Source organism: Vespa mandarinia, chromosome 3 (genome assembly GCF_050613455.1).
Source record: "Vespa mandarinia isolate Hongniang chromosome 3, ASM5061345v1, whole genome shotgun sequence".
Classification (NCBI taxonomy): Eukaryota; Metazoa; Arthropoda; class Insecta; order Hymenoptera; family Vespidae; genus Vespa; species Vespa mandarinia.
Window position 1 is genome coordinate 1,067,530 of NC_140812.1, and position 14,971 is coordinate 1,082,500.

At 34.0% G+C, this 14,971-nt stretch overlaps 1 protein-coding gene across 4 annotated transcripts in view; it reads right to left on the bottom strand.

Annotated features, from left to right (window-relative positions):
• The window catches only part of Ten-m (teneurin transmembrane protein Ten-m), a 433,320-nt gene that overhangs the window by 49,444 nt on the left and 368,905 nt on the right, over positions 1 to 14,971 (bottom strand). The window lies entirely within an intron of this gene.

Genomic DNA, 14,971 nt, shown 5'->3' on the forward strand with positions numbered 1-14,971 from the left:
TGTGATAGAACAGATTAATGATAGTAATGATTATGATGATAAATAAAAATTGAAAAATATCCTCTTTAAGTAAAAATGAAATTAAGAGAAAAAGAAAAATAAATAAATAAATAAATAAATAAATAAATAAAACGAAAATAAATTTCTCGATTTAATGAAAATTATTACGAACAAAATTAACATTTTTTTTTTAATATCCTTCATTTTTTTTCTTATAATAATTACCTCTAATTAATATTTTTGAAATGTATGATGGTTCTCACTTCGTATATTGTGCTTGGCGCAAAACATTTTTGAAGGGCTTTGTTTCTTATTACTTGGTTTCTTTCTTTTTTTTTTTCTTTTTTTTTCACAAAACGCCTAACAACGTTATTTACAATGTAACAATTATAAATACAAAAGAAGGCAGTAGAATGTGTAAATTTCATAATAATCTTTTCTTTTTTTCTTTTTTTTTTACGAGTTAAAAGAAATTTATATAGTTTTTAAGGATTTAAAAATATGCGACGAGTATAGTTCGTCGATGATCGAGAGTTTGTCAGAGAGAATTTGTGCGATTAAATAATTTCTTTAGTTGTTAAAGAAAGAAAATGGAAAACAAAAAAGAGAAAGGAAAAAGAAAAGAAATGTGAATAAAGTGAAAGAATGTGATGATCATTAAAATTTAATCGTTCTTCAATAAAACGGAGAAATCTTTTTCTCTTTTATAATATAATACATCTATGTTATGCGTTTATAGTTTGAAATAAGTTTGAAAATTGTCTGGAACGTCGAGGTATTAACATAAAACTTCTCTTATAGCTCAACTACTCAACTTGACGGCACATGATACATCACGAATTAATGATAAAGTAAGTCACTGGCTAACGACGAAGTCCAAGATAATGTGTGCGATGGACGCATAATTATCCCGTCATAGGTATTATGTATATATATATATATACATATATACATATATATATATATATATATGTGTGTGTGTGTGTGTGTATTACATGTGTATACATATATATTATGGTGTACGAGTAATAAACGATGGTATTCTAATAAATATTCGAATCTCTTATATTTTGACGTGACACAGTGATTAGAAGATATACGTAGTACATGTCCAATCTGTTTCTCTCTGGTACATTTAAAACTGGGTCAAGATGATAAAAAGACTCGGGTCACTTGACCCTATGAATGTATCAAAATAATATCCACGTTAAAACGATTCATAAGGGAAATCTAATAGGATTATCACAGAGACCGTGTTGTTTGATTCTAAATCAACTCCGTTGATTATAAATAAACGAATAAAAATTTATTTCAAATTAATTAAATAAGATCCGTTAAAAATGTTCAACGTTTAAAATATAATCCATCATTACAAATCGTAATGAACTTTGATAATTCTACGTTAAATTTGTAAATTTGATTAAAAAAAAAAAAACAAAAAGATTCTACACGTTCGATCGATCCGATGTGATTCGATCTTTCAATGAAGAATTCCTTCGAGATAGTTTCCACGGGGGTCTCCTTTCGACGAGCTAGTAAACGCCATATGCCTTAATCCATGCACAAGAAGAAGAAGAAGAAGAAGAAGAAGAAGAAGAAGAAGAAGAAGAAAGAGAACAAAAAAAAAATAAAAAAAAAAAAAAAAGAAAAGAAAAAGGAAGAAGAGAAAGAGAAAGCTCGTATCCAGGGGTACTCTCGAAAAGACGCGTAAACCTGATACTTTCAATACGAGACAAGAGATTTTGTAGGTATCGTAGAGAGAACGACAAAGACAAAGACAAAGAGAAAGAGAAAGAAAGATAGAGAGACAGATAGATAGATAGATAGATAGATAGATAGAGAGAGAGAGAGAGAGAGGAATATATAGAAGTTTCTAAGTTCCCAGGCAGTGAAAACTAGCGTATAGGTGATCGTCTTTAAAGAAGAAAAAGAGCGGAGGCGGAGAAGTTAAAGGAATAGTGAACGAGAAGGAAAGAGAGAGAGAGAGAGAGAGAGACACAAGATCTGAAGCCAGGAGTATGCGGGCTCGCATCGGTGTAAATCGACTTTTTATCGAAGCTCACTATGGAGTACTTCAAGTCGCCAAGCGGTCCCTCGTTAGAAGAAGGGTAATCCTCGTATCTCACTAACTTTATGTCTCTATAGAGCGAGAGAGAGAGAAAGAGAGAGAGAGAGAGCTACCCTACGGACGATTCCCTTTAATCCTCTTAATCCACTATCGCTTGTAAAATAGTGAAGTTAAACCAATAAAACTGCGAAAAGACGAGCGTGCGGGAGGTCCGAACGAATGTCGATGATTCTCTCTCTCTCTCTCTCTCTCTCTTTCTCTCTTTCTCTTTGCCTGTCTGTCTCTGTCTTCCTTTCTCTCTATTTCTCTTTTGGACCGACAGGACGCTTGTAAGAAAGTGAAGGTGGACCGTAGAGAAGGAGGATCCCTCGAGGGCCTCGTAACATCTGCATACGAGAAAGATGCGAGTTCTCTTCGTTTATTGCACCGATGCTCCAAGCAACTTCTCGTTGTCTTCGTCTTCGTCAGTTTCCACCTTTGGGCTATACGTTCGTTGCATACGTAAAAGTCACGAAAGAATACGATCGTACAAGATCTCAAAACTATTTATTTCCTCATATCCCTTATTGTATTAGATATATATATATATATATATTATTATTATTATTATTATTATTATTATTATTATTATTGTTATTATTATAATTTCGACGATTGAATATTTTTACGTACGTCGGATGATATAAATTACGAGAGAAATAAGAAAAAAAAAGATAAGAAAAAATAAAGGAAGAAAAAAAATGTCCGAAACGAATTCATATCATTCTTTACAAAATTTACAATATTTCTTCGATATTTATCTAAGGAGGTATTATTGATGACGATTAAATGATTTTAGAATAATGTCGAAATTATATCACGATTAAAAAAAAAAAAAAAAAAAAAAAAAAAAAAAAAAAAAAAAAGAGAAAAAAAGAGTAAATAAATGAAAAAAAGACAAAAGAAAAAAATTGCATTATGAGATTATTATCAGATTTAGAGATACTCGAGATAAAGTTGTATTTAACAGGCTGACGTAGTTTTGTTATATATATATATATACACATACATACATACACACACACACACACATAGTAAGATGAATTTAAAAGATATCTTCGTTACGATATTATCCATTATAATATTACTCGGGCTGAGATTATCCTCGAACTTACGTTTGGAATTTGTGCCGAGTTAACGAAATAAATGCACGGCATTACTTATTATAAACAACGTTCCATTACGAATGGAAACACGTTAATTTCTTATCTACCTTCCTCATCTTTCCTGGTTTCGGTGTAATTAGAGACGACGAAGCGCCTTTAAAACGCGATGTTCCGAAAGATGTAGATGAGAAATATGAGAGGAAAGAGAAAGAGAGAGAGAGAGAGAGAGAGAGAAAGAAAGAGGGCAAGAGTGAGAGAGAGTGAGAGAGGGAGAGTGATTGTCTTGGGAAAATATCTAGGTTGAATCATGTTTTCAAGAGAACATTGAGAAAATAATTGGCCGTGTTCCGTTTGTTTATCAACGTTATCTATGCTTATCATATCATAAATCTTTGATTAACGTATTTTTAATATTTTTTCAAAAAGTTAAAGGATACAAAAAGAACAAATAATGTATTCTGATAGAGGGATATCGGACATCTGGTTCGCGTTTGAAAGCGAACTTGAAAATGGATTACGCACCGTATGCCGCGTTTTTCAAACGCTATCCCGCTTCGTCACGATGAACCTGTTCCGAACGTATGAAAATCTTTCTTCCTTCTCCCTTTTTAAGTGCTTTACGAGTTCGAAGATAGAAAGATGATGCGTAAGAAATCGGATATCGATGACTTGTACGATCGATACTAACGAAAGAAACCATAAAGGATGTATAACCATCCTTCGGAAGTTCGAATGAAAGAACTAAATTATATAGGTAACAACTATTTCCTTTGATGAATAAAAGGAAAAAAAAAAAAACAAACAGACAAGAAGAAGAAGAAGAAAAAAAAGAAGAAGAAGAAGAAGAAGAAGAAGGGAAAAAAAGGATAGAATGAAGGAACTAACTAACGGGTGAGTGTAAAGTTTTTGTTACTCCTTTTTCTTTTTTTTTCTTTTTTTTTTTTTATTAAAGTCCTAACGTATCTAACGTAAGAAAGTAGAATAATGTGAAAGGAAGGAAGGAAGGAAGGAAGGTAAGGTAGGTAGGTAGGTAGGTTATAGGTAGGTAGGTAGGTTGGGTATATAGTTAAAAGAGGAATAGAAGAAAATAGAAGGAACCATTGACCGTGGAAGATGAAAGGGCGACTCCACCCTTTTCGAAATTCAAGCCGTGTTACATTAGCTTTATATGTGTTAGTGTGGCTTTATCTTCTTCCATATCTCTCATACGTGAACAACAGTTACTAATACCAATAGGGACGCGTGTCGTTTATCCCTTTTCCACGTATACTGGACTAAAATGTTTTCTTGTAGTATACGTGTATGTAGAAAGAGAGCAAAAGAAAAAGAAAAAAAATATATATATATATATATGTGTGTGTGTGTGTGTATAGAAAAAAGAGATAGAAGCGAGGATAGGTGGGGAGGGGAGGGGGAGGGGATACAGAGGAGTTTGGCTTTACGGGGGCGCGGAGGACCGTTTGCCATCTGGCCGATACGCAATCCGACTTAGCCTTTTTTTTACGTAATCCCAGACGTTTTCCAATCTCGGATGAAAAACTCGTTCCTAACGCAGAACCTTCGTCTCTCTTTCTCTCTCACTCTCTTTTTCTTCGTAAGGGCCGAAGTATATCCATTCAGCGAGTATATCGGAGCGAAAATCGAATTTGGGATTCCCGAATGGCGTTCCTTCCAACCCTTCGTACGAGAACTTTACGTGAGAAATACTTTGCGTACTCTTTCCATCTTCTTCTATCAGTGCCTATTTATCTATCTATCTATCTATCGTCCTATTTCAACCTATTTCTCTTTCATTTTGGTATTGTGAAAGAGTTGGGTGATCGCACGCGCTCGACATCGTCTTTATGCACGAATTTTCTTTTCGGGCATCTTACATATATATATATATGTATATGTATATATATATATGTACGTAGACACTCATGTATACTCCTTTTCTATCCTTCCTCGAAGTGGCAGTACCCTTTTTTGTCCCTCTCGTTTTTTTCCCTCATCGTCCCCGTTCGTCCCTTTCACTGGTTGTATCGTCCTACGATTCTTTTTTTTTTTTTTTTTTTTCTTTTTTACCCTCCCACCCCCGCCCGATATATTTATAGAAAAGAGGGAAAAATTGCGAGGAGAGGGACTTTTGAAAAAAGGTTCGACCGATCGGATAGACGATGATTGAAAATTGTGGGTTCGAAGGGGGTGGTTGCTGAGGTACTTGTAAGAGGAAGGGGTAATCGTTTAAGAATCACCCGGATGATAGAATTTCGTTCGAATTTTCTACGAAAATGGTCACTATGAACTAGTATATAACGTATATTTATACTGTTGCATATATCGTGATGAAATGGATATATATATATGTATTTGAAAATATTTTATAACTATGCCGAACTAAGAAAGTATATAATCTATTTTTAAAGAAACGTACTCGAAGAAACGTTTTAATCCTTGAACTTGAAAGAAAATAATCCTTTTCTTGATGCACATCTACCTTCTCTTTTTCTATTTCTTTTTCTTGTTCTATTTCTATTTCTTTTTCTTAGAAACAAAATAAAGATTTTATCGTATTTACTATGTTCCTTTATATCTATTCTTCTCTAATTCTATAGTACTATGAAATCTCCTTGTCGGCCCTTCGTTGAACTCAGAAGGGTCCAGTCCTTCCGGTCAAATCTTGCGAGCAAGTTTCTTTCTTCCTTATATCTACGAGGGTGTTCCATGGAAAAGAAGAAGAAGAAGAAGAAGAAAAAAAAAAAGAGCGAGAAAAAAGAAGGTATTCGGATAACATCCGTTTTCTAAGAGTTACTACTAAAAAAAGCTCTCGAACGTGCAAGAAAAGCACCGATAGCTTTGGATGTAACTCAAAATTACAAAAAGCTGATATTAATCTCTCTCTCTCTCTCTCTCTCTCTTTTTCTCTCTGTCTGTCTGTCTCTTTCATTCTCTCTTTCTTTCTCTTTCCTTTTTTATTTAAAAAAGGAAGAAGATCAGAGTAGAGATGAAATTTCCCCCTGCCCTCCCCTACCCCTTCATAATACATGAAAATATTTTTTTCCTCGTGGAAAGAATCGTGTAAAATATTAAATCAACATACGGTACTTTTTTAAAAATATAAAATAATAATAATAATGTCGATTGAACGTAATAAATATTATATCTATTCATTTTTATCCAATAGAATTTTCGTCAGATACAATTTGTATTTTAGAATAGTAACAAATAAGAAGAAAAAAAAAAAAAGAAAACAAAAAAAGAAAAAAATGATCGAACGATTGAACAAAATCAAAATGCATTTCTAATTATAAAATATTTTCTCAAAGATCATATAAAGATTCTTACGTCAATGAACTAATCGATCGTCAAACGAATTATTTTCAACGATATCTATTACGAGATATATCTCAATGACATATCTCGTTTCAGTTATCTTTTTACTGTGTTCATATATTTAGTCATACATTTACATCCTTCAAATATCTTTTGTTAGATATCATATATATTATTGAATTTAAGTCAAATAAAATGAATCTATCGACGTCTATCGAATGTTCTAACATTGAAATTCTACTTGAACAAAAGATATAAAGTATATTAGGTTGGAAACTATGAAACGGGCATTTTTGTTTAGTTATTTATTATCATTCAACGTCCGTTTCATAGTTTCCAATCTAACATATAAGTATTATGTTGGAAACTATGAAACGGGCGTTTTTGTTTAGTTATTTATTTTCATTCAACGCCTGTTTCATAGTTTCCAACCAAATATTTGATAATGAAACATTAAGATTTGTTATTTTTCGATATGTTGATGTTTTCATTAACGGCGATCATTTATTTAGAAGATTCTTTTTCTTTTTCTTTTTTTTATCTTATATTCAACAATAAAGAGGAAGAGAGAGAGAGAGAGAGAGAGTGAGATTAACCAATCTTTCTCACGCTTCTAATTTCACTCCTTAACGTCGCGATATGATAAATTCGAATAATAATAATATCTCCAATGAGCCGAGCAATCCGCTATCTAATTAAAGTCTCTAAATCGTTCCAACGAGTCTACTATAAGACATTTAACTTCTAATCTGATGATCAGGTTTATTCGATTAATCGATTGATCCCATTCTTTATCCATATATTTCTTTCTCTTTCATTGTAAAGATAGAATGTCTAGTGGAATAATTTACGATAGTAACCTGACTATCGGTGAATTTCGCCGATCGTTTCGCCCTTAAGATAGGGGATTGTTTTTTTTCTTTTTTTTTTTTTACGACAGTGGGAGTGGTAATAAACGATGAGGTAAAAAGAAAAAAAAATAGAGAGAAAGAGAGAGAGAGAGAGAGAGAGAGAGAGAGAGAGAGAGAGAACAACAGGTATCTGGATCTACCTGACAAGTGCTTCGGGCGTACGCCGTACTAATGATAACTAACGGGTGCTACAGAACAAAGGATTGGAATAAATTTTCGTTGCTCGACAATACACTGGATCAAAGGATGAGTGGGAGGGGGAGAGACCAACGCTTATTTTCTGGCGTTTATGGTCGCCGATGCTAATCTCAAGAAACTCGTCCGCGTTTTCGGCCCTACGGGAGTCCTTGAGAAGAAGCCGCCGCCGTTGTCCTCTTCTACTCAGGATCCTCTTATTTTACTGCTTGCCATCTGACATTCGAGAGTCTCTCTCTCTTTCTCTCTTTCTTCCTCTCTCGTTCATTCACTCATTCCCTCTTCTCTTGCGGAAGGAAGAAATCTGGACTGCGGTCGAGACTGAATTATGCTAATGCTTGCTCGCCCACGTTTCCAACGTATTTATATGCGTACGCGTGTATCCCCTACCTATTCCAATGCCCTACGCCCTTCCTTGTCCTTCCTTTTACTTCCTTTTCCTACTCCTCTTGCCCTTTCTTCTCAATTGGATGAGGAAGGATAAATTAACATTTTACGACTCTTGAAATCCTCATGAAACTATCAACGGAATCTCAATGAATATCGAAAAACGATAATTATTTATCCCTTGCGAAATGATAATTTGATTAAATAAAAAACAGCTTGTCCTTTGTGACAAGTTCTCTCTTTTATTATATTTCTTTTTTTTCCTTTTGTTGAATAATCAACCAGCGAGAAAGACGAAAGGAAACTTGAAGAAAGAGAGAGAGAGAGAGAGAGAGAGAGAGAGAGAGAGGGAAAGACTTCTTCTCTTTCCACGAAATACGGTGACCAGCTGTGGTTCGAAGATTCAATGGAAAACATAATTTTTAATGATCCAAAGTCAATTTGATGTATGAACACGTACGAAGTGTTAGGCGAGTAAACGTGATGAGATAGGTTTTACGTTGTTTCTTTTTTTTTTTTTTTTTTTTTTGAAAAATTTGGCACGTGAGACACGTGAGACGTCGTAAAGTATTACGATGAAGTAGAGAACGAAAGAAGAATAATTCTTTCAAAGTCCATCATCTCACGTGGCCCATCTTGCGAACACGCGCATAAACTCATTATCATACGATTCTAGAAAAGAAATTTATTCCTTTTTTTCGTTAGTTCTTCCGAAATATAAAGAAATAATGGTATACCTCAAGGCCCCGTTATATCGTCGTGAATTTTATATTAATTTAATTTTTTTTTTTTTACGTTAAAAAGAGAACTGACGAATCATGCGTTGACCTTTTTGAAAGGAAAAATATTTATTATGCGAGATTCGATAATCGAAATTTGAAAATAAGAAAATCATGAGATGAAAGAGATAAGAATATTTCACTATTTGAATCTGTCTAATGACCTTTTGAAAATTATCCATAAAGCGAATTATATAAACTGGAGCAACTAATATATTAACCTCTCTCGTGAATCTTGCTATTCCATTGATCGAGCTAGGCATCTCTCTCTCTCTCTCTCTCTCTCTCTCTCTCTCTCTCTTTCTTACACAAGCACGTTCCTTTGCTCAAGGAAAAGTGGAACTCAAGGTAGACGTCGAGTTTCCCTGTTACATAATATTTATGCTGCTATGAGATCGTTGATTAGAGAGCACTGAGTTGGATGTACTGAGTCGAAGTTTCGTTTCTATTAACGTTCGCGCATCTACTGTTTCCATTTGCCAACGATGGAAGATTCTCACCATAACCCACAGGTCCCCTTTCTCCCTTTTAAGGAATAAATCCTGAGAACGTGGATAATATATTATTTTGTATATTCAATTAAATTACAATATATTTATATATAACATTTATCTATAAAGAATAACGAGAACATTAATAACAATTATTTGTCATTCTAAGATCACGTTTATCATTATCATCAAATTCTCAAATATATCAAATATTTATATATAAATTAGAAAATTTTATGAATAGATAAGAAATTGAAAAGCATTGTTCTTTTCTTTTCTTTCTTCATTTCTTCGATTATTTTTCTTTACTTTTAAATACGTCATAGGAAATGTAGAAGAAACGTAACGACGAACATGAACGTTTTATTGATCGATAAACGATTGGGTAGATGCACGATGACCAACCGGAGCTCCCAACCGATTTGACAAAATCAAATAGTGCTACAAGAGTTTTCTATAGTTGAACGCTGACGTTTCGATCGGCTAGCATGAAAGAACATGGAGCAACGAGATTGGAAGGTGGGAGTGGAGTACAACATTAATGTGCTCGTTGACATTGTGTTTACCCTACCGTGTACACAGGGGCATCCAAAGCGTGTATGCATTGGAGGGAGAGAGAGGGAGAGAGAGAGGGAGAGAGAGAGAGAGAGAGAGAGAGAAAGAGAATAGATTGGAAAGGGAAGTCACAGGTCGAGTCAGGGTACCGTAGAGGGAGTACTACTGCAACAAGCATCTCTCTCTCTCTCTCTCTCTCTCTTTCCCTCTCTCTCTCTCTCTCTCTCTCTCTCTCTCTCTCTCTCTCTCTTTCATGTACATACACACAGAAACACTCTCTGGAATGATGGATGTCGGGGCCTTTCAAGTCGTCCCTGCTGTTCACCCAGTGATTATCTAATACTACATGACCTGGTAAAGTGGAGAAGTGTATGAAGAGAGAGAGAGAGAGAGAGAGAGAGAGAGAGAGGAGTCGGCTCGCGAAAAAGAGAACTCAAATTATCGTCGGGAGTGGCAAAACGCGTGGGACTGATTTTTAGCTTTGTTACATCGTACCTATATTAGGTAAACATTGTTTGGGGTTTCTCCTCGATGAAAAAAAAAGAAAAAAAAAAAAAAAAAAAAAAAAGAAAAAACGGAACTACATGGCGAATACAACCCTACCGAATCTCGTAGGACAACATACGGTGCACGGGGTGCTATGGTATCGGGGGGTTCTTGTGAATGGAGGACAGGAAAAAAGCAAGCACGAGCTTTCTCCTCTGTCGTTCGATCTCTCTCTCTCTCTCTCTCTCTCTCTCACTGTGTCTATCTGTCTTTCTCTTCTTTATGTACATATGCAACTCTTTGAAAAAAGAGAGACAAAGATGTACAGGGTTCGTCATTATGGCGAAGGGAAAGAAAGGGTTGAGAAAGAAAAAGAGAGAGAGAGAGAGAGACAAAGAGAGAACTGTGCATCGCCTTTTCCGGTCTGGGCCTTTACCGTTCTTCAAAATTACTGGGCTGCCACTCAAATTGGCCCTACGACGAACAATCAGCCCTATTACTTGGCATTTGTCAGCGCGCGAGCCGGTTTCAGATGTTAGGAGAAAAGGAGGGGAGGAGGTTGTTCGACGCGCGTGCTTCTCGTCTTACCTTTCTCTTATTGGCTAATGTCGTTCGTTCTCCCATGTGGAAAGGGGTAGTTTAGGTCGACGCTTGTTGCTTTCCCTTTCTATTCCGGAGGGTCGTATATAGATCTTTTGTGACCTTCCTTGGGAACGTATAAACCCATGATGATCGGTAAGTGAAATCGTTTTTGAGTGTTCAACATTTCTTCCCGGATGTTATTTGAAGTAAGTGAAAATACGTTTTTCACGAGAAATCAATATGAAAATTTCGAACTTAAATAGATCCGTATAACGAGAATGAGATTTGTCGTAATCGACAATCAAAGTTTATCCGTCGAAATTAAATTTGATAAAATTTTCAAAAATTACTAGATTAATAAAACTTTGTTATCTACGATGCAATTGTTCAAAGAAATAAGGATGTATCCAGAAATAGTGTTATTTAGTCGGGATGAGTGATATTGATTTTTGTAAAAAAAAAAATAAAAAGCCATAGAATCTACAATGGAATTATTATTTTTTGTCAATTGGAATCGCTGTTTAATTGAATTTTATATATATATATATATATATATATATATAAAAGAAAAAATAAAAGGGAAGGATGCAGTCATCCAAAAAAATTCTAAAACTTGTCTGATGCACAGAAATATTATTTCAATCGATCGTTCATTGATCTTCTTCTTCTTTTTTTTTCCCTCCAATTCGACGTACTCAGGATGGATCAGAAAAAAAATTATAGAAAAGAAAAAAAAAAACAAAAAAAAAAAAGGGAAGAAGTAAACAGAAAAGAAGAAGAAGAAGAAGAAGAACATTGAACTATTCCGAAAGAATCTTTTATTTCATTTTCATTATCTTTCGAAATACCGGGAAAAGAAGCGCAATCTCTCTCCTTCATTGGATTCTTTTTAAAAATACAACGGACAAGAATGAAGGTAGACATTTGATGATACAGATGGAAAGAAAAATAGACTTTTGAATGGACGATAGCGATCGAACTATTTAAATAGACTTCGAAAGGGAGACACTTAAATATCTAAGCGACGAGTTTGGAAACGGAGTCGAAACGTTTCAATGGACGATTATCCTTCGGTATATCGAAAAGAAAGTAAGAAAGAAAGAGAAAGAAAGAGAGAGAGGGAGAGAGAGAGAGAGAGAGAGAGAGATAGATAAATAGAAAGAGAGAGAGAGAAAGAGAGAGAGAGAGAGAGAAGATGTGAAACGTACGAAGGTCAGAATTCGCATTAAAGTATCATCGATCTTCGTCTGTGAAGAATTCGCCCCGTGTAAAGAAGAAACTGCCAAAAGACGTTGCCAGTCGTTTTACCAGGGAACCGGATCGTTTTAAGCAAAGACGAAGGAAGTTCAAGGAAGATGAGGAAGAGACGAGAAGGAGAAGGACGATATCGGCGATCGTCTCCTTCCTTTCTTTCCCTGCAGGCGACCATCCGTTCCTTTTCGGAGGCCTCCTCTCTCTTTCTCTCTCTTTCTCTCTTTCTCTCTCTTTCTCTCTCTTTCTCTCTCTTTCTCTCTTCTCGATATCGACGATAAATACGCTCGGTTTTGCTTGCCAACGACGGCTTTAAGAAGCTTTTACGAACGTTCCGTCTTTTTCCAATGCTTCGTTTCCTCCGGGTTATATAGTATACCTTCATCCTCCTCCTCCTCCTCCTCCTTTCACTCTTTCTCTCTTTCTCTTTCTCTCTCTCTCTCTCTCTCTCTCACCCTCTTGCCCATTTACTTTTTCTTTTTTCGATCGACGAGAATACTCGAAGGGTGCGTCGTATTGCGAGGGTGGTAAGAATCGAATTTTGCCTTCGGCTTGGTTACGAAGGAAAACGAAAATGAACGCAAATGAATAAATTTATATCGGGGGAGGTGGGATGGGGTGGGGGAGGCCAGAGCGGGGGAATAATAAACACATTAATCATGTATAATACGAAAAATAAAAAGAGGAAATTAATGTATAGAATCATGAGGATATAGAATTTTATTTGGAGATTATTGCCAGTCTCTTTCTCTCTCTCTCTCTCTCTCTCTCTCTCTCTCTTTCTCTTTCTTTTTTATCTCTTCTTATGGTAACGTTAGTAAGTATTTATCTCGAGTTATGTATACCCGGTTAAAATCACGTTTAGAGATACTTAACGACGAAGGTCGTTCGGTCAAAGAAAAAAAAAAAAAAAGAAAGAAAAAAGAAAAAGAAAAAAAATGGGAAGGACGCGATAATATCGAGGGGTTGCTGAGACACACCCCTGTGATGAGAAAAGAAAATGATGGTAAAATTTCGGTAGAAAATCAATAATGTCATCGTTTGCTCGTCTTATCTCCATTGGGTGTTAGATATATATATATATATATATATATATATATATATATATATATATTAGAAAAAGAAAAAAATAAATAAAATAAATATACACATAGGCATATTTTATTAATATAAAGATTAAATGTAATTGAAAATTTTAAGGAATATTAATTAATCTTTCTAATAATCTGATAATCTAATTGATCTTTCTAATAATCAATGTAATTTTTTTATTGTTACATGCGTTCTTTGAAACATGTCTTCTTCTCTAAATCGAACAATTTAAATGAACGTCATAAAGCTATAAGAATAGAAATAGTAATGAGAAAAAAAAGTAGAATAAAGTAGATAAGAGAAAGAGAGAGAGAAAGAGAGAGAGAAAGAGAGAGAGAGAGAGAGAGAGAGAGAGAGAGAGAGATGACGTTATCTTGAATAAGTGTGCTCTTCTCTTGAACTCGACACGATTTTTACGTATTATCAGAGAATATATCTTTTTTTCCTTGTATTAGATCGAAGAATATTTTGAAGAAAAAAAAAAAAAGAAAGAAAGAAAAAAAATTGTTAATCTCATTATGAGAAAGAAAAACTTTCCGATTTTTTCGAAATCAAAGAAAGAAAATGTATCCATAGTTCGTACGTATTTACTCATCGATAAATTACGTATGTACGTTGAAGGGAAATAAAGGAGAGTGTAAGTCGATTTTTTTTTTCTTTTTTCTTTTTTTTTTTTTTTTTTTTTTTTCTAATCGAATCTTCTCCATGAACTACACCAAATTTCTTACTCCATTAACGCTTCAAGGATGCTCGTAGATCGTAAAAGAACTCGTAATTTCGTTCCGTTTTCTAAGGACAATCGTGTAAAATGCGTCAACTCAAGTGTTCATTGTTTGATTCATCGGACTCTTTCTTCCTCTCTCTCTCTCTCTCTCTCTCTCTTTCTCTCTCTCTCTTTCTCTTTTTCTTTTTCTTTCTCTCCATTCTCTCTATCATCTTGTTACGAGATCGAGGCTTATCTTTCTTTCTTCGAGTTAACGAAATCGACTTGAGTGTTCGACCTTGAGTGGCGAGGGTGAGACTCCTGCTAACCGTAGTATCCTGAAGAATATATATATATATATATATATATATATATATATATATATATATATATTTGAAGAGAGAAAAGAAGATGATGAGAGAGAGAGAGAGAGAGAAAGAATTTGTTGACTGTATTATTTCTTTTTTATAGATTTTCTTCCTCTTTTTTTCTTTTTTTTTCTTTTTTTTTTATATACAAAGAGATTACATTTGAACGAAACTAAAATTTCAACGTTACAAAGGATTGTACTAATCCTTAGTGCAATCTTTATTTTTTAACGTAAGAATATATATTTTTATATTATTATATATTATAATACATTTTTTATTTTAATTCATTAATTATGAAGAATACGTGAAAAGACATTTCTATTCGTTGTTATAATTTTTAGTTTGTTTAATATGAAAAAATAATAAAAAAAAAAAAAAAAAAAAAAATAATAAAAAATAAAAAAAAAGAAAAAAAGGGAAGCTTTTAATTTATAATATTTGTAATGATTATATGTTTTTAGTGATTACAATAGTAAACAAGATATTACGAAACGATCGAACGTTATTGTTACAATTTTTTGTTCTATTAATGGATATTTATGACAAAGACGAAATTTCATTTGTAATTTACAAATTCTTTTTAATTTGAACAAACGTATTATTGATAAAATGAATAGTATTGATGATATTTATCAACTTT